Source organism: Antechinus flavipes, chromosome 4 (assembly GCF_016432865.1).
Source record: "Antechinus flavipes isolate AdamAnt ecotype Samford, QLD, Australia chromosome 4, AdamAnt_v2, whole genome shotgun sequence".
In the NCBI taxonomy this organism is placed as follows: domain Eukaryota; kingdom Metazoa; phylum Chordata; class Mammalia; order Dasyuromorphia; family Dasyuridae; genus Antechinus; species Antechinus flavipes.
This window is the reverse complement of record NC_067401.1, coordinates 30,997,189-31,018,749: the sequence shown is the minus strand read 5'-3', so window position 1 is coordinate 31,018,749 and position 21,561 is coordinate 30,997,189. Positions and strand designations below refer to the sequence as shown.

Below are 21,561 nucleotides of genomic sequence, written 5' to 3'. Positions count from 1 at the left end.
CTTTGTTTGATCAAGCTTAATATTTTGCAAGAAATTTTACCATGGATTCTTTCATCCCTTCTTCTTTTGTTCCCAGATCACCATGTTCCTGAATCAAAAACATTGTTCTAATACCAAAACCTCATAAAATATTCAGAAAGCAAGCTGTTCCCTTTACCTTGGAGAGGCCGAACCTTCAGAGTCATTCATTCCCTCCAGTTCTGCCATTATGGAATAAACAAGAGATGCTACCATTCACAAAACACAGTGCTGGTTAGAAAACGTTTCCTACAGAAAGATGTAAAATGCACTTTTTCTCTGCCTCCCCGCCCCTCCCAAATCAAAATAAAAAGGAAGTCCAATAAATTTGGATTTGACCACAATCTCAAATTTTTGTCAAAAAAATGAAAAGATACATCCGGGGATTTTATGTTTTAAAAAAGGATATTTTTCAAGGCAATAATAATTGAATTCCATTGACATTTATTAAGTTCCTATCATGAGCAATTTCAAGAGAAGGAGAGTGCTAATAACTGGGGCACATCAAGAAAGGCTTCATGCAGCAGACAGCCCGTAAGCTGGACTTTGGAGAAAGCTAGGGATTCTGGGGCAAGAGATAAAGAAGGGGTACTTTCCAGACAGAGGGAATCCCTAGGCAGAGGATAGGGAAGGAAGTTGAATAGAGCAGCTAAGAGTCTTATTTGACTGAAAAGGAAAAAGACTGAAAGGGGAAAATATGAAATAATTCTGGACAGGGAATTGTATTGTGGAGAGTTTTAAATGCCCTCCTGATGTACTATATCCTAGGGACAAGAAATGGAGGGAGAGGGGCAGATGGAGAGGGTATGATCCAACTGTTCTCCTAAACAGGATATCGGGGTTTGCAAGATGGAAAGGAATTGTAACTTGGGAAATGAAAAGGGTCTATGTGTGCCCCTTCAATTTCCCCATTTATAGATCAAGGATAATAACAATAATGATGCTCCTACCTCCTAGAATTGACACGAGGATCAAAAGACAGTATCTTATGAGGCAGCTAGATAGTGTAGTGGATTGAGCACCAGTCTTGAAATTAATATGAGCTCAGATACTTCTTCACATTTATTAGCTGCGTGTGAGCCCGGGCTAGTTTAACTCCAATTGTCTTGCGCCCCCCCCCCCCAAAAAAAAGATAGTATCTTAAAAGAGCTTGGCCATTTAATCCTAGCTATTATTTTTCTTCATTATCTGGTCCCAATAAGTCCCAAGGTGTTTGTTGAACCACTTAAAGATTAAATAATTCATTCAGAGTCCAACTCCAAATATGTCAGAAGCAGGATTTGAACACATGGCTTCAAGCTGTACCTCTCTATCCGCTACCCTGCAGGCACTCACCCAGTGACTCCCATGGATGAAGCCCAAGCTATTCCCTGCATATTCAGACTGATTTTTCTTGTATTACTCCCTAGCATAGAAAAACAGATACCCTCATGATTACATTTGCCTTATTATTTGGACATAAAAGAAAGGAAAGTTTTTAGGTTTTTTTTAATGTTAAATTTGAAGAATCTGTCACCTAAGAGTTATGTGTTCAAGTCATGTTCTTGCAGGGCAGTTCATTTGCTTTGCTAAGAAAAATGTCCCTGCTTTCTCTTGAAATCTGACACCATCACTTAAATTGACACCCACGGGTTTACAACCACACATTTAGAGCAAAATAAAAATTCAAGATGTTTCCCGGCAGAAGAGTTTAGGTTGTATCTCTTTTGTAATTTATTTTTTAAAATCCACCCTTCGGCTTCAAAGAAGCCAGGATACATTTGCATCCAGTGATTAAACCTAGCCATTGTCTCAAAGGCTGACCATGTAAATAATTCAAATGAATTCATCAATATAGAATAGATTTAATAAGCATAATAAACCCTTTGACGAAAGCACTTAAGACTCTCAGCTTCTCCCTCCTCTGCAGGATCTCCGATTTCCCAGGGAACCCAAGTGGAGTCTGGTTGCTCTCTCCCATTCAAATTATGCAAAGTTGCTATTTACCCGCTTGCAATTTGCATGTCTCAGATCTTGCCAGAGCCTGGCATTTAAGGGGCATGGGGTGAAGAATGAATGTGCCAAAATGGAGTGCTGGGGAGAAAAAAGGAAAACACATGGAGTTAAGTACATCCTCCCTTTTCCCAGCATATCCCCAAATGTAAATGGTTTAGAGGGCTTCTCAGAGCTCTAGAATTCCATGCTTCTACTCAAAAAATGTTTGTGGGTCCCAAATGGCAGCTTTTTTACCTTGGGAGAAGGCAGCCTGGTGTAGCTCTCAGAAATGCTAGATTTCAAGTCAGGCGGTGTGCTCCAGTGGAAGGAGAACTGGCTCTGGGGTCACCCTGTTTCTCTGATGCTTACTGGGTCTCATTTTCTTGGGTCTCTGTTTTTTCATCTGTAAAATGGAGCAGGGGTAGGGGAAATAAGGAGGAGCACTGTGAAAAAAGAAATGGCAGAATATTTATTTAGGGCTTATCATAGTCTAAGCTCTAGGATACATGCTCCTGTTCTCAAGATAACAGGGAAATAATGTCTAGAAGAGTGGGTTCCAGGGAGGAGAAAATTATTCTCAAGCAAGAAATCGGTTCTCCCCAAGGTGACCAATAGAACAACAGAATCCATGGACATCGTATAAGAGATGCTGGAAACGTTGATTCAATTAGGGATCTCTGAGCTGGGAAGGTAAGGAAAGGGATGTCTCAGGGAAGGGAAGGGAATAAACTTGGATCTCTTATGTGCAGAGCATAGTCTTAAGAGTTTTACAATAATCTATTCTCAATATGGTTCGGTAGAAAATGGCCTGGGGGAGGATCAGAATACAAAGTTCTAGGGGGTAATTTAGTTGATGAAGGTTTGGAAGGTTAAATAGCTGGGAGAAAATGGTTGCAGGAAAGATGAGAAAGTTGCAGGGTCCTGATCTAGTGGTATACCTCATCCTTGATTCTGCCTTAAGGTTGTATTTAGTTGAAGTATTGTTATTTCAGTCTTGTTCAATTCTTCATGTCCCCATTTGGGGTTTTCTTGGCAAATGTACCTGGGTAGTCTTTCATTTCTTTCTCCAGTTCATTTAGCAGATGGGGGAAAGGAGGCAAATAGGATAAAGTGACTTGCTCAGGGTCACACAGCTAGTGTCTGGAGTTGGATTTGAATTTAGTTCTTCCTGACTCCAGGCCTGATGCTCTATCTAGTACATCATCTAAGTACTTTTTTTTTTTTTTTTTTTTTTTTGCTGAAGCAATTGGGGTGTGACCTTGCCCAGGGTCACACAGCTAGGAAGTATCAAGTGTCTGAGACCAAATTTGAACTCAGGTCTTCCTGATGTCAGGACTGGTACTCTATCCACTGGGCCATCTAGCTGCCCCCACCTAGGTGCTCTTAATAGCTGTGTGAGACTCTGGGCAAACCACCTAACTCACAGGATAGTGGCAAGACTCAAATTAAAGTATCTATTACTATTGGCTTTTAAATCAGCTAAAATCTCCAAGATCTCTAGTATCTTTCCCACTGGCATCTTAGAATGAAAACTCACTGAGGGCAAAGGATGCTTCCTTTTGTTTTTGTCTCTCAGAGCCTAGCACAGTGCTTGCTACATAATAGTAACTTACTAAAAACTGGTTGATGGTTGAAGTGATAAGGATTTAAAAATATATTTTTTTAAAGGATAGATCTTAGATGAGTAATTGCAAGGATCTAGAGAACTCCCAGCTAAGTAAACTCCTTTTGCTAATGAAACTCCCTTCTCTGAAACTGTCTTTTAAAAAATAATATTTTGTTTTCCCAAAATAATAATAATAACAACATTAACATTATTTTTTTTTAAGTTTTGAGTTCTAAATTCTGTCAGTTCTTTCTTTCTCTTCTCTCTCTCTGAAATGGTAAGTAATGTGATAGAAGTCATACATGTCAGCAATCTAATCTTATTCTTTTATGTCTGTATCCTGGACTCCTTTAACATTCTGGGGATGCCTGTGGACATCTTCACATATTTTTAAATTCATGAAATAAAATATATAGAAAATCAAAAATGTTGAAGTGCAATCATCAAGATATTGTTGGGAAAAAAAACTAATTCAAAATCCTAGGTTAAGAATCTTACTTACCTGGAGAGGAGCACCATGATGCATTGTGGTTGTCAGTGCTTGGATGGAACCCAAACCAGATCAAAATGTATTTGGGAATCTATAAAAATATAGAAATACAATAGAACATAGATAAAGTTAATATGTGGTTTTTTAAGTCAATATGCAACCTGCAATGATGATTTAGTGACTCAGGTTTCTATTTGAGTTTGATACCACTGATTTAGACCCCTGAAAAGTAAAGTGATTTACCCAGAGGATACACAGCTAATAATGCCATAGACTGAACTTGAATGTGGGTCTTCTTGGTTCTAAGGTCACGCCACATTCTCTCCAGTTTGTCTTTCTTAAACATGCAAAAATTCTGAGAAGTCACCCGACTTGTCCAGTGGTTACACTGCCCATACAGGTTTGTTCTTGGTCTTCCTGTCTCTGTGCACTATACCCTACTTTCTCTCCAATTTAAAACAAAAACAAAACATGTCTACGAAATCCCCAGTCTTACCTAAGAACTAGCAGTCTGTGCAGCTCCACCATTCTTTCCATGTTGACTCACTTAAAAGTTGTTTTGTTTTTTTTTAAATTCTATTAAATGAAGCAATGGAGCCTAGTGCTAGGTCATAGGAGCATCTGGTGCTTAAAAAAAAAAAAAAAAACAAGCAAGGATCAAATCCCAGTTTGGGGATTACTAGCTGCATGGCCATGAGCTAGGTTATAATCTCAATAAACTTTAAACCTTTTTTAAGAACTAAATTATAGATTAGTGGTGGTGGGGGGAGTTTCCAGCCAATGAAATCATAGATATTTTAAAGTAATAAGTGGAATTACCCAGTAATGTAGTAAATAGTGTTCTGGTTAATAGGATTAACTGTTTTCCAAAGTTTAAGGTAATAAACATCTCTTCATGATCATCTTTTATTTAAGGTTCAAGGTCCCACTATGTTATGTTGCTCAGGGCTGAAGCACAATCCAGATGGATAAAAGATAAAAATACAATTTTTAGCCAATGGGCAGAACACAATAAAGTCATTGTGGATTTTATTGTCTGACTATCTGAAAATGTGGAGGGGCGACTGTTTCCTGGAGATGGCCATGTCCAGACCATTTAGGGAAAGTCTTATGCCATAAGCACTCACCCACCCCACACCCCCATTGCAACACAAAATGTGTGCATGTGTGTATGTGTATATAATCTATATGTACATACATGTACACATACATGTGTGCACATACACACATTCCTGGAGAGAGGAGAAGACATCTACATGAAACCTAGTATTGCAAACTGTTGTAAATCTAATGTAGGAAGGGAGACCCACCTAGTCCAACCCTTTTCCATTAGATTGTTAGCTTCTTAAAAGCAGGAACTGTTTTATGCCTATTTTGTATCCATAACACTTAGCACATAGGTGCTTAATAAATGTTGAATGATTGATCAATTCTCATTTTACAGGTTGAGGGAAACTAAGTGATTTACTCAGTCATGCAGTTGTAGGTAGTAAGACCAGGTCACCCAACCATGACATCTCAGACATGGAAGGGACGTTCGAGGCCATCTTATTCACCCCAAACCTGAAAATAAAATTCTGTGACATATCCAGTCATCAAGACTTTATTTCAAGTGAGGGAAAATGATGCCCTCTAGACACAGGTACATCTCACATTTGCATAGCTCTTGATCATTGAGCCAACAAGAACCAGCCTCTTTTCTTCCCCAGGTGACAACTTCTCACTTTCTTGAAGGTAGCTATCATGTTTCTCCCACCCCATTAGGCCTTCTCTTCTTCAGGCTAACTATTCCCAATTCCTTCAAAAAGTGTTCTCTAGGCTCTTTGCTGATTTATTTGGTTGATTGATTGATTTTTGGATCCTTTGGATACTCATCAAGTTATCAACAACCTTCCTCAAAGGATAGTGACTCAAATAGTCATTACCTATGTCATGGTAGAATCCCTCACACCCTCACTAATCTTCCCCCTTGGGTACTACTGGGAGAAATGCCACCAGTTTTCCCATTTAGATCAAGTGTATGGATTAGACCTAAGAGTAACATCAATGGTGATGATAAATAAGGCTAGAATTAGCCCTTCCTTGAGAAATGGTTAACTTACACTTTGTAATTGGACACACAACTCTTCCTTTTATGATTTTCAGAGCTTTTGGCTCTTTGATTGCAATTGCAGATCCCAGGTTTGGAGCATATCAGGCCCTCATCTATCCCCCACCCCCACCCCCACCAAAGGACTGGTACTTTCTGGATTTTATTTATGACCACATAGTACCATTTCTTCTTCTCTCTCCATTAATTTCAAGTTGAGCCACAGGGAGCTTAAACGGTCTATTATCTACCCCCTGAATCCACATTTCTTTCCGGGAGATAACCTCATTCATGAAAATGAGGTCTCCCCTAATTAATGTTGCCTTTTCTCCAGCATCTGCTTCCTAAGAAAGAGTGGCTCATTTAAGCTACAGTTTTGATCAATTTAGGGGAAGATTGCCTGAACCCCCTTCTGGAATGACCTCAGCTCATATGTCAATTCCGTAGGTTGTGTCACCCGAGGCGAAGATTGGTCATTGGGCAATTATAGCTTAAACATAAGCTTCTAGCTACAGAATAATACTTTTTCTACTGTGCTACAGCTTGCCCCCCTCTTTAATTCTTTTCTTCCTCAATAGATGCAATGTATTATGGTAAAGAATCACATGAAACTGGACCCAAAAGAGAGCAATGAGTTTGAACCCACAAAAGAAGAATGGATCAGAACCAGAAAAATCGCCACTCATGTCATTTTCCCCTCTCATGATCTCAGTTTATTCACATATTAAATGGGGAGGAAGGTTTCTTGCGGGCCTCATAAGCCCTTTATATCCTGTGATCCAGCTGCTTCTATTTGAAACACTTTGTCATTTCTGACTTTGAAAGCTAATTGCCAACCTCTATACGTTAGGCAACCTTTTCTTGGGCTCCTAAAAAATTTCGAAAGAATATCTTGTACAATCATAGTTTGGCTTAGACATCATTTAGTCCAACCCTCTTATTTTATAGGTGAGAAAAGTGAGGTACAGAAAAGGTAAATGACCTTCCCAGGATCACAAATCCAGTAAGTATCAAAAGTGTGATTTTGATCTAGTTCTTCTTTATTCTGAGGGGAATACCCTCTCCACTACACCAAAAAACATTTTCCACACATCTCATTTTATCCTCACAAAAACCCTATGAGGTAAGTGATATTATTTACTCCCATTTTACAGATAAGGAAACTGAGGCAAATAGCTTAAGTGATTGCCCAGGTTCAGATGGCTAGTAAGCATCTAAGATGAGATCTGAATTTATATCTGATTTCAGGTCCAGAGCTCTATCAACATTGCCATGCCCCCTTTCAAAGCCTACTATTAAGCTTATGCATTAGGCACTGTTCTGGTAACTGAGATACCAAAGCCCAAAATAAAATAATCCTTACCCTCAGTGAGCTTTCCTGCTACTGTAGGGATGTAACACACACAGAGCTCCCAGACTCCAAAGTCTTTTCCCATGTCCCACATCCACTATTCTGTTTTTATCTTCTATGTGAGAGAGACAGAGACAGAAAGACAAAGAGAGACACAGGAGACACAGAAACAAAGAGAGAGAGAGAGAGAGAGAGAGAGAGAGAGAGAGAGAGAGAGAGAGAGAGAGAGAGAGAGAGAATATATACAGATCATCTTTCCCATTAGAATGTAAGCTTCTTAAGTGGGGTTGTTTTTTGTGTTTTTCTTTGCATCCACAGTGAGTGCTGGCACTAGTGAATAAAAGCTGACAAGTTGCTAACTGATTGTGTGAGCCACTGAAATTGCCTCTAGAGCAGAGAGAACTGGAGAGGGGCAAAGCAAATTTTCTGTAATCAGATTCTTCTGCTTCCTGCACCAGGATGCTCCTCTTTCTTACTCTGCCTTAGACTCTGGAATCCATGTCCTTTGCCTTGAGAAGGGGCAAAGTAGAGTATAAAAAAAAGCAGTGAAGAGAATTGGGCCTGAAGTCAAGAAGAGCCGAGTTCAAATCCAGCTTCATCTGGGCAAGTCACCTCATCTCGGTGTCAGTTTCCTGTGCTGTAAAATAGGGCAATAATACAAAAAGATATGCAAAGTACTTTGGAAACAAACGTGCTGTAGAAATGCTAGTTGTTCTTTTAAAAAGTACCGACTGAAGCCAGAGGAACTTGCTACTCGCTAACTGTGTCACTTTATAAGTGACTTGCCCAGGGTCACACAGCTAGTAAGTATTAAGTATCTGAATTTGAACTCAGATCCTCCAGATGTCAGGAATGATGCTCTATCTAAAGCCCCCCTTTACTGTGCAATCTAAAGGCCCCCTTACTTGTCTCCTTAAACTTTTCCTTTTTTCTACCTGGTTATACTTCTGATTCCGACTCTCTAACCAAATGTGTAGAAGGTTTGGCCTGGCAGGGCTGTCTAGAAGGGTGGTCCAAGAGTTAGCCCCTGAGGACAAAGGATGCTGAGCGTCAGAGAGAGATAAGAAACAAATGATACCTGAGGATAAGAGATACCAGAAGGCTGGTTGCCCTGAGGTGAGCTTGTTATTGGGCTTCCTGGTTTTGTCAAAGGTCAGCCCTGGCTTGCTACCTCTACCTAACAGATTAATATTCAGTGTCAGATAGGACATTGGAATATCAAACACAACAGATGCCATCTGAAATGAATTTATTCATTCGTGTCTGTCGGCCTGTAGCTGGGAAGCTCTGGCTGTCCTCTCAGATGGAATCTGTTTCCCTGACATTGCTGCTTTCTCATATTAATAAATTTTCATTTCTCATTCTGGCTTGCCTAGAATGCAGAAGAAAAACACAATATACCCATGCATATGCATACATATATGGATATGTATATATCACACACAGCTGCTGGAGTTTTATATTATATATAATATTATATGTATATATATATACACATATTGCACATGTATTATGTATCTATGACCTGGCTGCTAGCACTTTATAGTATACATTATATGCATATATATATATATATTGTACATACATATTATATGTGTATTTTATGATGCCTGTGACTTGGCTACTGCAACTTTCTATTATATTTATGTATGGGATAAACTGAGTGAAGATCCTCTCATGGGAATATGGCCTTAAACTATGCCCTAATTGTGACTTGAGACTCTGCAATCACAAGTCGAGCTACAGCTAAAAAACTGCAGGTGTTTGTCCCCTCCTGTTTCCTCCCACCTCAATTAGCATTTTGGGTAATTTATTCTTTTGTCTCTAGGATAGATTTCCATATTTAGAATATAAGCCCAGACTTCCCCAAACAATGGGAGAAAAGGCCTGGCAGGGGTGGGGGTTTCTGGGTCCCGGCTATTTAATCTTGTGTTTTGCAGTTTGTACTTGGCACTCCTTTACTGACAAACACCTTGCAGGTGGGAGATGCCCTTTCTGGCGAGGTCGTATAAATCCATTTTTGCTTTTTTTCTTACTCTGAGAGTCTCTGATTTTAATTTGGGTTCACTGTCCCACACATTTCTCTTTATTATATATTATGTAATATTATTTTATATATTATATTACATAATATCTTATATAGCATTATCAATCTATCTATCTATCTATCCATCTATCTATCTAAAGTTCCAGCAGCCAAGTCACAGGCATCATGTGCTAGATTTTAAGTCAGAAAATCTGAATTGGTCCCTTCCCCTCCTCCCCATTATAATGTACCTCCTTTCAAGGCAGAACAATCTCATTTATTTCTAGGTATTGTGTATATTGGGAGTTCTATCTCAATCTACAGCTAATAAGCCTCCATTGGTACGCTCCCCACCATGATGATCAGGTGATAGCAATTAGTCAGATTTAAATAGTTTTTAGAAACTAGCATGTACTACACAGAATTCATATAAAACATCCCTCTCTGTTCCTTCCCTTCCCCCCTCACTAGTATATATAGAGTTCAGGTAAAAGTAGAATTAGTTTATACAACAAAGAGGTATCACAAAAGTCCTGGTCCACTTTTTTGCAGCAGTCTCTAAGATGTTTCCCTTAGATATGGGCCAGCTCCTCTGCTAGACTGGGAGATTTGTAGAGCCCTGAATCTGCTTGTCTTTATCAAGTTCAATCTGTCCTCACTTCCCAGTACAGATACTACCACCAGCTATTACTGTCCCTCAAACTCTGCAAAGGTATTAGTGGAAAAAAAATCCAAATCTTCTGACCCTCTGAAGTTAACAAGATCTTCCTCAGGTCAAGGAGAAAACTAAAGTTAAAGCCCTAGGATTTTCTTCTGCAGTCAACCTATTCCTTCTCAAGGGCTTGGCTAAAGCCCCCCAGCTCTAAGCTTCTGATATGTTTCATTCTTGACTTTGCCAATGAACTGGTATACAAGCCTCCCAGGGTGGGACCAAATCTCTCAACTGGAACAGATTTCCTGAGCACCATCAGTCCAGTTCACCTGGTAGATTTCAGGAGCATATCAATTGATCTAGGATTTTTACACAATAATCTAAAGCAGGGATTCTTGACCTAGCATTCTATACATTTTTTAAAATGTATCTTGACAACTATTTCAGTATAATTGACTTCCTTTGTAATTTTGTATCGGGGTGGGGAAAGTCATAGAAGGTCCACTAAATTATTTGCTAAGGTAAGTGCTGGTGATGATGAGCTGAAAGCGAAGTATAACAAGCTCCCACTCTTTGAGTTCTATAAGTAGATAATTTTGTATAGGTCACAAATGATATTATAAGTATCCAAATGATCCTTGGTAGAATAAAGGTTCCCTACCCTTGTTTTTATGTGTTTTGTTTTATGTATTTTGAAACATTATTCTGACAAGGAGTTCATAGCTTTCACCAGACAATACTTAAGTTCTGCAAAAAGATGTGCAAAAAGAGAAAGAATCTCTGAATTCAAGGCTCTTGTTGATTGGCTGATTGATAATTCAGTGGAGGTGTCTAGGTCTTGCTCACACCTAGTGATAAATTAAAATGCATTCTCATCTGGTTATCAGGTATACCATCTTGTCACTTTAAGTGCGTGGGGGGTGATTGTCCAGACTGACCTCCATCCCACACCTACTGCTAACTTTTGTCTCCCTACTATCTCATGTAGTGCCTGGCACAGGCACTTAATCACTGGTACTTAATCAATAACTATTGAATTGACTACAAGGGAAAGAAATATATAGGCAGTCCCAGTGTATTGAACCCCCAGCTTAGACTCTTTACCAGATCAGTGCTTCCTATTCATGGCACTCACTGCCTTTCCTTCCATGCTTCCATCCTAACAGCAGCCAGCCTGGCTTCCATCTACCCCCAGGCTGCATTTATCCAGCACTTCTCAAAGACTTCTGTGAATTGGCAATCACTCACTTTTCCAACCATCTCAGCAACAGCAAGTGATGGTAAAGGAATAAATTTAAGACAGTAGCAACCCTATGTCTTTTCCATCCCACAGTGTCCAGCTCCTATCAATGAAAACCAGGAAGATACAAAAACTAAAAGATAAAGCAAGGCACAAGCAATGACTCAAAAATAGAAAGTACCCATATATCGACAGGCATAGGGATGTCTTAACACCAACAAATAAATTAGAGTGTAGGGGTAGGAGAGGAACCCAAGCAAAGTATTTGGGCATCAGTTATAGGAAACCATAGTGCTTAGTACTTGAGACCCAGTTCTATTCTATCCATGAAAGTTTTACATGATTCCTCGAAGGACAGGAGCCAATTCTAGGGTATAGACATCCCAGCACCCACAGAACGATTAATTGTCAGGACCTTTCTAGAAGAGAGGAAGGAAACAATCAGAAGGGTCAATTCAGATATTAGGCATCCAGTCATTAGTTAGGATGACCTCTCTATCACTCTGTCACTGCCATTTCCTCTTCTCTATTTCAGTTGTTCCAGTACCTGTTTGATTAAGGCCAAATTTCTTCTGCCTTTAATTCATCCCATCATAATTTAACTAATCTTATCCAATTTCCCAGATATCCCATGTCTTTTTCAAAACCCTCCCTTTCAACCCCTTCTGACTTATTTGTACTATGATGGTAATGTAATGGGCTGAGGCTTGAGTTGATGCACTGAGGTCCCAAGCATGTGAGGATAAATAGTAATTGGACCAAACTCTACTAATATATATGCTTGGAGAAAGAATGGCCCCCGCCCATTCTTTGTGCAAGTCCTAATGTGTTGTATAGGAAATGCTATTTTTGGTAGGTGGAGGCAGGGGAGTGGAAAGGGAAGCAGAAGGAGAGACTGCTGGCTGGCGTCTTGACACAGCTGCTCTCATTGCTATCGCCACAGCCCTTCATCTCCAATCCCCCTCTGCTAGCTGGCTTCCTGTCGCAGCTGCCCATATTGCTATCGCAATCCTTCTTGCCCATATTTTCACCTCTTCACTTCAATAAAGATTGAAGATTTTCCTCTTAACCTGAATTCCTGAGTCCGGCTGATTTTAAATACGCGGTCATCACATTGCTTAACCCATGTACTCTTTTTTTTTAATTAAAACTTTTTATTTTCAAAACATATGCATGGATAATTTTTCAACATTGACCCTTGCAAAACTTTGTGTTCAATTTCCCCCCTTTTCTCCATCCCCTCCTCTAGATGGCAAGGAATCCAATATATATTAAACATGGTAAAAAAAAATGTTAAGTCCAATATATGTATATATATTTATACAATTATCTTACTACACAAGAAAAAAATCAGATCAAAAAGAAAAAAAGGGAATAATATGCCATTATTATTCTGTAAGAAATGACAAAGAGGATGATTTGCAGAGAGGACTGGAAAGACTTACATGAACTGATGCTGAGTGAGATGAGCGGAACCATTGTACACAGCCACAACAACACTATACAGTGATCAATTCTGATGGACGTGGCTCTCTTCAATAATGAATTGATTCAGACCAGTTTCAATTGTTCAGTAATGAAGAGAGCTATCTGTATCCAAGAAGAGGCCTGTGGGAACTGAGTGTGGGACCACAACATAGCATTTTCACTCTTTCTGATGTTGTTTGCTTGCATTTTTGTTTTCCTTCTCAGGTTTTTTTTTTCTTTTTAGATCTGATTTTTCTGGTGCAACAAAATAACTATGGATATGTATGCATCTATAGGATTTAACATATATTTTAATATGTATTAGAATACATGTCATCTAGGGGAAAGGGTGAAGGGAAGGAGGGGAAAATTTGGAACAGAAGGTTTTGCAAGGGTCAATGTTGAAAAATTACTCACAAATATGTTTTATAAATAAAAAGATATAATAAAAAAGAATGATAATATCCCATAACATTCACATGCCATAACTTATTCAGCCATTCTCTAACTGATGGGCATCCAATCAGTTTCCAGTTTCTTGCCACTACAAAAAGGGCTGCCACAAACATTTCTGCACAACCCATCTACTCTTGACTTCCTAAAACCCATATTTACATCTACACAAATAAGAAGTCATTTATCTGTAGCTTTGGGTCAAAGAATTAGATTGAGAATTGAAAAGGATCTCAGAAGAAGTCTGGTCCTCATTCTATTTTACAGATAAGGAAACTGAGTTCCAGAGTGGTTACTTAACCAATGTCAAATACTTCATGAGAATAATAGCCAGGATTTGAATTCAAGTACTAGGACTCCGTATTCCATGTTCTGTCTGTTACACTATAACATACTACTTTATGAATGAAACTATGTTCCATGAGATGCATCATATTAACTCCTGATCAGGCATGGTAATGAACAGAAAGAAGTCAGCTGGAGTAGTAAAAGCTGGATATCCCTCGAGCTTTATTTTAACCTTTCCCATCAAACTTGACCAGAGATATTGGTAAATATTTTTTAAAAACTGGTTTTCAGGCCTGCAGGAAGCCGAGGAGGTGTTAGCCCATCCTGCAACCCTTGCAGAGCCCAGAAGAGGGCACACAAGCCTGGCTGTTATATAGACACAGCTGCCACACCCTCGACAGAGATTCCTGGGCAATTAACAGATGGTCAACATAGCCACCTTCCTCAATCTAAGCCCCCACATCTCAAGCACGGAATTATAGCACAAGGGGACGTCCAACAAACCATGAGAGTGAGATGGACTCTACGATTTAAAACTGGAAGCAGCCTTGGCCAACAAGTATTAATTAAGCAATTGCTAAGGGATGCAAAGAAAATAAAATCTAGTTAAAAACTAGATATAAAGAAAATAAAAAACTAGAGTGATTGCCCACCAAGGAACTCACTGTCGTGGGAAAGACAAAAATGGGTGGCCAGGCTATGTATGAAAGGAAGGTAATCCCAGAAGGAATAATAGTAATAATAATGAAAATAAACATTCATATAGCAATTACAATGCACTAGATAAGGTGGTGGGCATTTTACTATTATTATCTTGTTCAATTTTCATTCACAATAGCCTGGGGAAGTAAGTGTTATCACTATCTCCATTTTACAATTGAGGAAACTGAGTTAAAAAGAGGATAAATGACTTGCCCAGTGTCAACTAGTTAATAAATATCTGAGACTGGATTTGAACTCATCTTTTTTAATTCCCAGTCCAGAACTTTATCCCCCACCTAGATGCTGTGAGAAGGAACTATCAGTAGAGATGACCAGGAAAGGCATCCCCCTTTTCAAATTTCACTCCCAGTTTCCCAGGCTCATTTATTGTTTACACCTGTCAATTTTATCATCATTAACATCTCCCAAATATACTCTCTTCTCTCCTCTGACACTACCATGATCACCCTGTGGGTTCCATCCTAAGCATCCTTCACAACAGTGATAAAGAAGTTTAGCAAGGGTCCCTTCACAGACTCAGTATGGTGTGGAGGACACTACAGATCCTCAAAGTCTAGGCTTGGGCAGGTTCCATCAAGCCAAAAGGGTTTTAAAACAGTTCTACTGACAGAATGCCTCTACTATCCAAGGACTAACCTTTGTAAGCATAGAGAGGCTCATTATCTGCAGACTAATCACTAAGAGACAGATTCTTTGGCCACAGAAATCCTTCCATGCTGCCTGGCCGAAACTCCCATACTGCATCTTATGACAAGTGAATATTCTTTAAGTAAAAAGAGAGACGTGGCTTATGTGAGAATAATAATAATCATTGATTGTTGTTCATCCTTCATTCTCAAAGAAGACTGATGACATCATGAAGGTGATATCTTGATTTACAAATGAATTGCAAGGTGAATGAATTGCAAGGCCCAGAAACACAAAGTCAGCCTCTCTCTGTCCTCCAAGATCATGAAACTGTAGTGGCAAGGCAAAAGCCAGGACAATTGGTGATGGTTTGGGACAAAGTGAGTGACTTTGGCCTCTCTAAGTGAATGTTTTCCCCACATCTCAGTTTGTTTGAGGCAACAATACTCATTTGATGACTAAGAACTAGGTAAGAATTACAATAATTTCCACCATTCATATGGCAACTTAGGGTTCCTTCCTTCCAAAGATTATTTCCTTTGACATTCAGAAAGCTAAGCCAGAGACCATGTTGTATAACCCATGTCACTTTTCTATGACCATCCTGAACTCTTGGATTCCTTAATTCTGAACTGCTCCTCTACTATTTTGATCTTGGCTTTGGCAGCCTGGAAAAGTAGCAGAAGCCATGACTCGAGAATGCAAATATCTGGGATTCTTCTCCCAGCTCTGATGCTATCTATTTGAGTAATCCTGAGGGAGTCAGTTTTCCCAGGTCTTGGTCTTCATATGTAAAATGAGAGGGAGGTAATGGCCTCTGGGGTTCCTTCCAGCTCAAGACCTGGGATCCTATAAGCCTCTCCTTTCAGTCCTTTTGCTCATTTGATCTGTCCTTTCCACATCATCTTAACACCCTTTTGCCATCCCTGATTCATGATTTCTGGTTTTTACTTCAAGTCTGGTGGCTCCATTTGGTCTTCACTCTCTCTTCTAGCCATCCAGCTCTATCTCTATTTGTCTTTCTGTTTCTGTTTCTATCTCTGTGTCTCTTTCTCTGTCTCTCTATCTCTCTGTTTTTATCTCTGTCTCTGCCAGTCTCTGTTTCTCTCTGTGTGTCTCTCTCTTTCTCTGTCTCTTTTGTGTTTCTCCATCTCTCTCTCTTTTTCTGTCTCTGTCTCTTTCTCCTATGCTGTAAAAAGTTTAATAGCCTCCGTATCATTGGGAAGATAGCTGTGGATAATGACCTTACTCCTAAACATAGGTAAGAAATGAGGTCTAGTGAGAAGAGAACTAAATTTCAGAGAAATAACCCGAGTTCAAATCTCAACTCTGCTCTTCACTCCCTATAAGTCAGTTTTTAGGCTCTGAATTTTATCTTTGTCATCTATTAAAATGTCAAAGGAAGTGATTGAATACAGTGGTAGTTAAGATCCTTTGTAGCCCTTCATGCTACAATCTTTTCTCCCTTGGGATCAGAAGCTGAAGATGCTCATTGCATTTGCCACAACACAGAGACAGACATTTGGAACAAGACAGATGAGAAATAACCTGAATAATTATAAAAGCTGAAACAGCATCTGAATAATGTAGGATTGATTGAACATCTTTTTCCATAATGGTAAATTTCTTTGACCTTTCTGCATGCAGGGATCGGCAAAGATTTAATTGCACATAGACTATTCCGATCTGAGATAAAGAGACAGAATAGTGTGGGATGCTACTGTTACAGTACTGTTGTGTGGTATAGTATGATACTGTTACTCAAAGTAACAGATAAGAGTTGAAAATTTTTAAAAATTAGAGCTACCAGCAAATACTTTACATCTATGTACCATTGAGCCAAATATGACCCTCGGCTAATTCAATCACAAACATCAATTCAACTAGAAGTGATAAGGAAGCAAAATAAATTTGAAAAGTAATCCCATTTGCCAAGGTAGCATATGCGTTTGTGATGATTCTCGGCAAGTCCACGGCTGGTGTACGCAAATATTGTGTTAAGCCTCTCCTCCTAATAGCTCACTTCTCGCATGCTCTTCAGAGAGAAAATGTGACGCTAATTTAAGATGACTTACTTATCCTGCTCAGCACATAAATAAAAAAAAAAAATAGTTGGGAATCCAGAACATGACAGAACACCCCTTTCACGACTAATTAAGTGCTTTTAATTGGCAATTCAATCGGCAGACTGTACATTCTGGGCTGGGGAGAGGACAGAACAGACCTTTGGTATTTCAAGAAAGAGGAGCCTGTGGGGCCCTGACAATCGCTTTATCCTATAGGATCCAAGATGTGATGGTCAGCACAGAGGACAGATTATAGACTATCAACACATCTGGGAAGAAATTAGCACAGAACAGGGCAAATACTAGAGGGTCTGTTCATGATTATAAAATGTCATTTAGAAAGATATTTACATTGTTAATTAAGCAATGAAGCTGATAACTGCTTAGCTGTAAATTGTGCTAATCACCCCAGTGCTGAGAAGGCTTCCTAATTCGCCAGATCAATGGGCTCCTTTTATGATAATCATCTAGGGTGGTGGGGGATTGCTTGGCTCAGAGCAGCTGGGGCTACTGTGCTGGGGCCTTCTCCCCAACACACATCCCACGTTACAGGAGGAAAACCCAACTCCTTCTGAGAACTTTTTCTGTGACTTATTGAAAGAGAGAAGATAAGACTAGAATCCTAGAAGGGATGAGATTTCACTGCAAGGAAGTACATGGAGTTGGGCCAAATGAGGCTTCTTCAAGAGGATCAAATGAGGCAGTGTAGTGTGGTGGATGATCAGGATGAGGAAGCTCTGCATTTGAATCTTGCCTCTGACCTTTAGAGTCATAAATTTTGAGCTGGAAGAGTCCTTAGAAAGTTAAGTGCAGCCCCTTTGTTTTATTTATGACTTTTTCTAGGCATGGCAGAGATTTTGGATTTAAATCTAGTTCCTATTAGGACCACACACTAAATGTGTAGCACAATTTTGGATATTATTGCAGACAAAATTTGTAAATAATTTTGCTCAATATAATTTTTTTTTTACCTACTATATACCATATGATACATTCGGTTTCAGAAACTAAACAAAACTTGCCTCTTATACATGTAGCCTGAATAAGCTCTGAGGGTCCTTATCTCCTGCTCCAAGTAACTAATGGAATCACCAAAGTAAGGCCACCTGCATTCCCCGTCAAGGTTCTAGGAATACCTTTGGGGGATTTGGGGTTCTTTTCCAATGTTATTGGCTCAATCTCAAGTCCCAAAATCAATCACTACTTACAAATTCAATATCCTCAGTCCCTTTTATTAGCACCCTGATGACATTCAGCCAAGTGACAGTCAATAACTTTTACAAAAGAGATATTTACTGAGAAGATACAGTGACATCAGAAGGGTAAACCTGTCCTCCCAAACTGGGCTTGACTACCCAAGAGCTCTGGTAAGGGCTCCAATTCTTGGACCTCCCACAACTTTTCCAAGCTTACAAAGTTTCATCCAACTTCCTTTCCATTTTAAACACTTTTTTACCTAAGCAGGAGAGAATAAACATAGTAGGGACAAAAGCAACAGCAGGTCCTTGAGATCAGAGCATCACAGATGGAAAAGGGAAGGAAAGGGAATAAGCATCTTTAAGTATCCAAATGTCAGGCACTATGCCAATTACTTTACAGATATAGTCTCATTTGATCCTCCCAACAACTTTAGTATTCAGGTACTAGTGTGATCTCTGTTTTAGAGATGAGGAGACTGAAGTAAAATGACTTGGTCAGTCACACAGCTAGTAGGCATGTGAGGCAAATTTGAACTCCAATCCTCCTGACTTCAGGCCCAGTGCTCTATCCACTGCACCACCCAGCTGCTCCCAAACTTCAATTTTAATCACAGCTCCACCAGTCACCTTGGATTAGTTACTGGATCTGGAGGCCAAGGATTCAAAGGCCAATCCCAACATTTATGAACAATGTGATCTTAGGTGAGTCACTCTTTTTCCAGATCTCAGTAAGGAAATTTACAGGAATCTGTAAAGGAGGTGATTGACTTCTTTTACCTTTGACATTTAATGCTTTCTGACCCTTGTTGCTTTGCCCAATATTTCTTGCACAAGGTTTTCTCAAACCAGGGGGCTAGACTGAAGTGGTTAGGGAAGCTTTATGGAGAAAAAAGACTGACAGAGATGTCAGTATTCAGTTAGCTAGAAGTAGAGAAAAGTAGAGAAGGAAGGGCACAGCAAAGCCCTGCAGACATTGAAATTCACAGAACCCTTCATGGAAACAAGGGATAGTTTGAGCAAAAAGTTTGTAGAGAGCATTAAGAGTTGTTAAGTGGATCTTTGGACTCCCAGCTTTTGGTCACAAATTGGAATTGAAGAAGGAAAGAGACTCAGGCTCCCTCTAGCCACTTCTCTGCTATGGCTCTCCATTCCCTGCTCTTTCCTTAAATTGGGACTTAAATTAAATTAGGGAAATAGGGTTAAGAATCCCTCACAGGCAACATGAAGAAATTGGATTAGATGAACCCAAATATTCACTCAGTTCTAACATGCTATAACCCTATGATCTCACTCAGGCTGCACACAACCGGTTCCACTGTTAAGAACGTAGACAAAGTCAAATGGGAGAAGTAGCCAGACAATTCATCAATTCAGTCCAACTGATTTTCCCTCTAACTGAAATAACCAATTGTTTAACTGGGCTGACTGATCAATTCAGAGCAAACAATCAAATGGCTCCTGTGCCCTGGTACACTTAGCTTCTCTTCACCTCATGTGTGAGTGGGTAACAGCCAGAAATGGGGGAGGTGATTGGAAGTGTAGACTCATCCTGCATGCAGTTGTACCATCCCTTAGTTATTTACAAAAACTGGGGGAAACGGGGATGAACGGGAGCCTCTCCCCATTCCTTCAAAGTGAAACCCAAGTCCACTTCACACATCAGTACTCCTTTTCTAATACCCCAAATTCTTAATATCCTCCTACCTCCCTTTAAGAATTATTTTGTAGGTGGTACAGGCAATTGAGTGCTAGACTCAGAAGAAGGAAGACTTGAATTCAAATTTGGCCTCAGACATTTACTCTCCGTATGACCCTGAGCGAGTGACTTAACTACTATTTGCCTCAGTTTCCTCAAATGTAATAATAGATAACAATAAATAATATTACCTACCTTATAGGCTTGTTATGAGAATTTAAAAAGATGTTTATAAAGTGCTTTTCAAACCATAAAGCACTATATAAATGTATCTTTTGCATATATAGGTAGCATTTATGTAGCACTTTAGATATATATTATGTATATGTGTGTGTGTGTGTGTGTGTGTGTGTGTGTGTGTGTGTGTGGTGTAAAAACCACACATACACACTAGCTATTATTATTCTACACACTAAGACTTTGGGGACAGTGTACTTTATAATGAGTTCTCTGTGTGCTATTTCTCTCTAATAGAATGTAAGCTCTTTGAGGGTAGGCACTGTTTAATTTTTGTTTCACAGTTTCACAAATTTAGAACAGGAAGGGTCCTGATAGATCATTCAGTCCGATCTTCTCATTTTACAAATGGGAAAACTGAGCCTCAGAAAGATGACTTGCCTAAGTCAAACATTCAAGGAGTTAATGGTATGTTTGATGAAGAGGGATTTGAATACAGTTTCTCTGGCTCCACGTCCAATGTTCATTTCCCCTATCTCCTTGAACCTCTAACAGTACCTGGAACATAGTAGATAATTGATAAATACATCTTGACCTAAAATTATTCTCAGATTCATTTTAGCCCATAGTTTCCCCTCCTCCCCCTACTGAACTTTTACTAAGAAACACTCTCTTTCAAAGCAAAAGTGACCTTACTTGAAATTTCCCTTTGGTCCCTTTTCCTGATCATCCTTTTTTTGTTGTTGTTAGTTTTCTAATGAATAACATTTTTTTAGTGGGAGAGAATAGGAGGAAGGAAGGGGAGGAGGGTCAAAGGATAAAATATTTTTAAAGAGGTGTTGATCTGGGAAATTCAAGATCTTTTGAATGAGATGATTCATGATCTATCTTGATGAGATCACAGGAGGAGGGGCAGAGGGAATCTGAGGGATACTTTTCCATGGGTTATGTTCATATCCTCTGGACCCTTTTTTTGAGGGTCAGACAGAACTCCTGAAAGGAATTCAGAAGCATAGACCCTTATTAGGGGAGCCACCAGAAGAGCAGATCAACTCATCCTTACTCTTGGACCTTTTCACCTTTCCCTGCACAGAAGAGAGACCAATGAATAGTATAGAAACTCAATATTTTAGCAAAGCTATTCCATCTCTTCCCTTTTTTTTCCCTTCCCCACTAAGACATAGAGGTTACAAGTGCTCACCCACTTTTAAACATGGCTCAACATCTAGAGATACTGAAAATGAATTTTCCCTGTCTAAGATACAGAGGAAATCAGAGCATTGACAGTATTCTTGCAGAAGCAAATAGCCAATATTTTTGTTTGTTTGTTTTTGTAATTTTTTTATTATAGCTTTTTATTTACAAGTTATATGCATGGGTAATTTTTCAGCATTGACAATTGCCAAACCTTTTGTTCCA

General features: G+C 39.3%; 1 long non-coding RNA gene across 1 annotated transcript; it reads right to left on the bottom strand.

Moving 5' to 3' along the window:
• Positions 1-1,842: 1,842 nt before the first annotated feature.
• Positions 1,843-4,663, bottom strand: LOC127562113 (uncharacterized). The gene is made up of 4 exons (XR_007953612.1): positions 4,585-4,663; positions 4,101-4,179; positions 2,248-2,395; positions 1,843-2,091 (listed from the first exon to the last, which is right to left on the bottom strand). It is a non-coding gene; the product is annotated as an uncharacterized LOC127562113 (long non-coding RNA).
• Between the last annotated feature and the right edge of the window lie 16,898 nt (positions 4,664-21,561).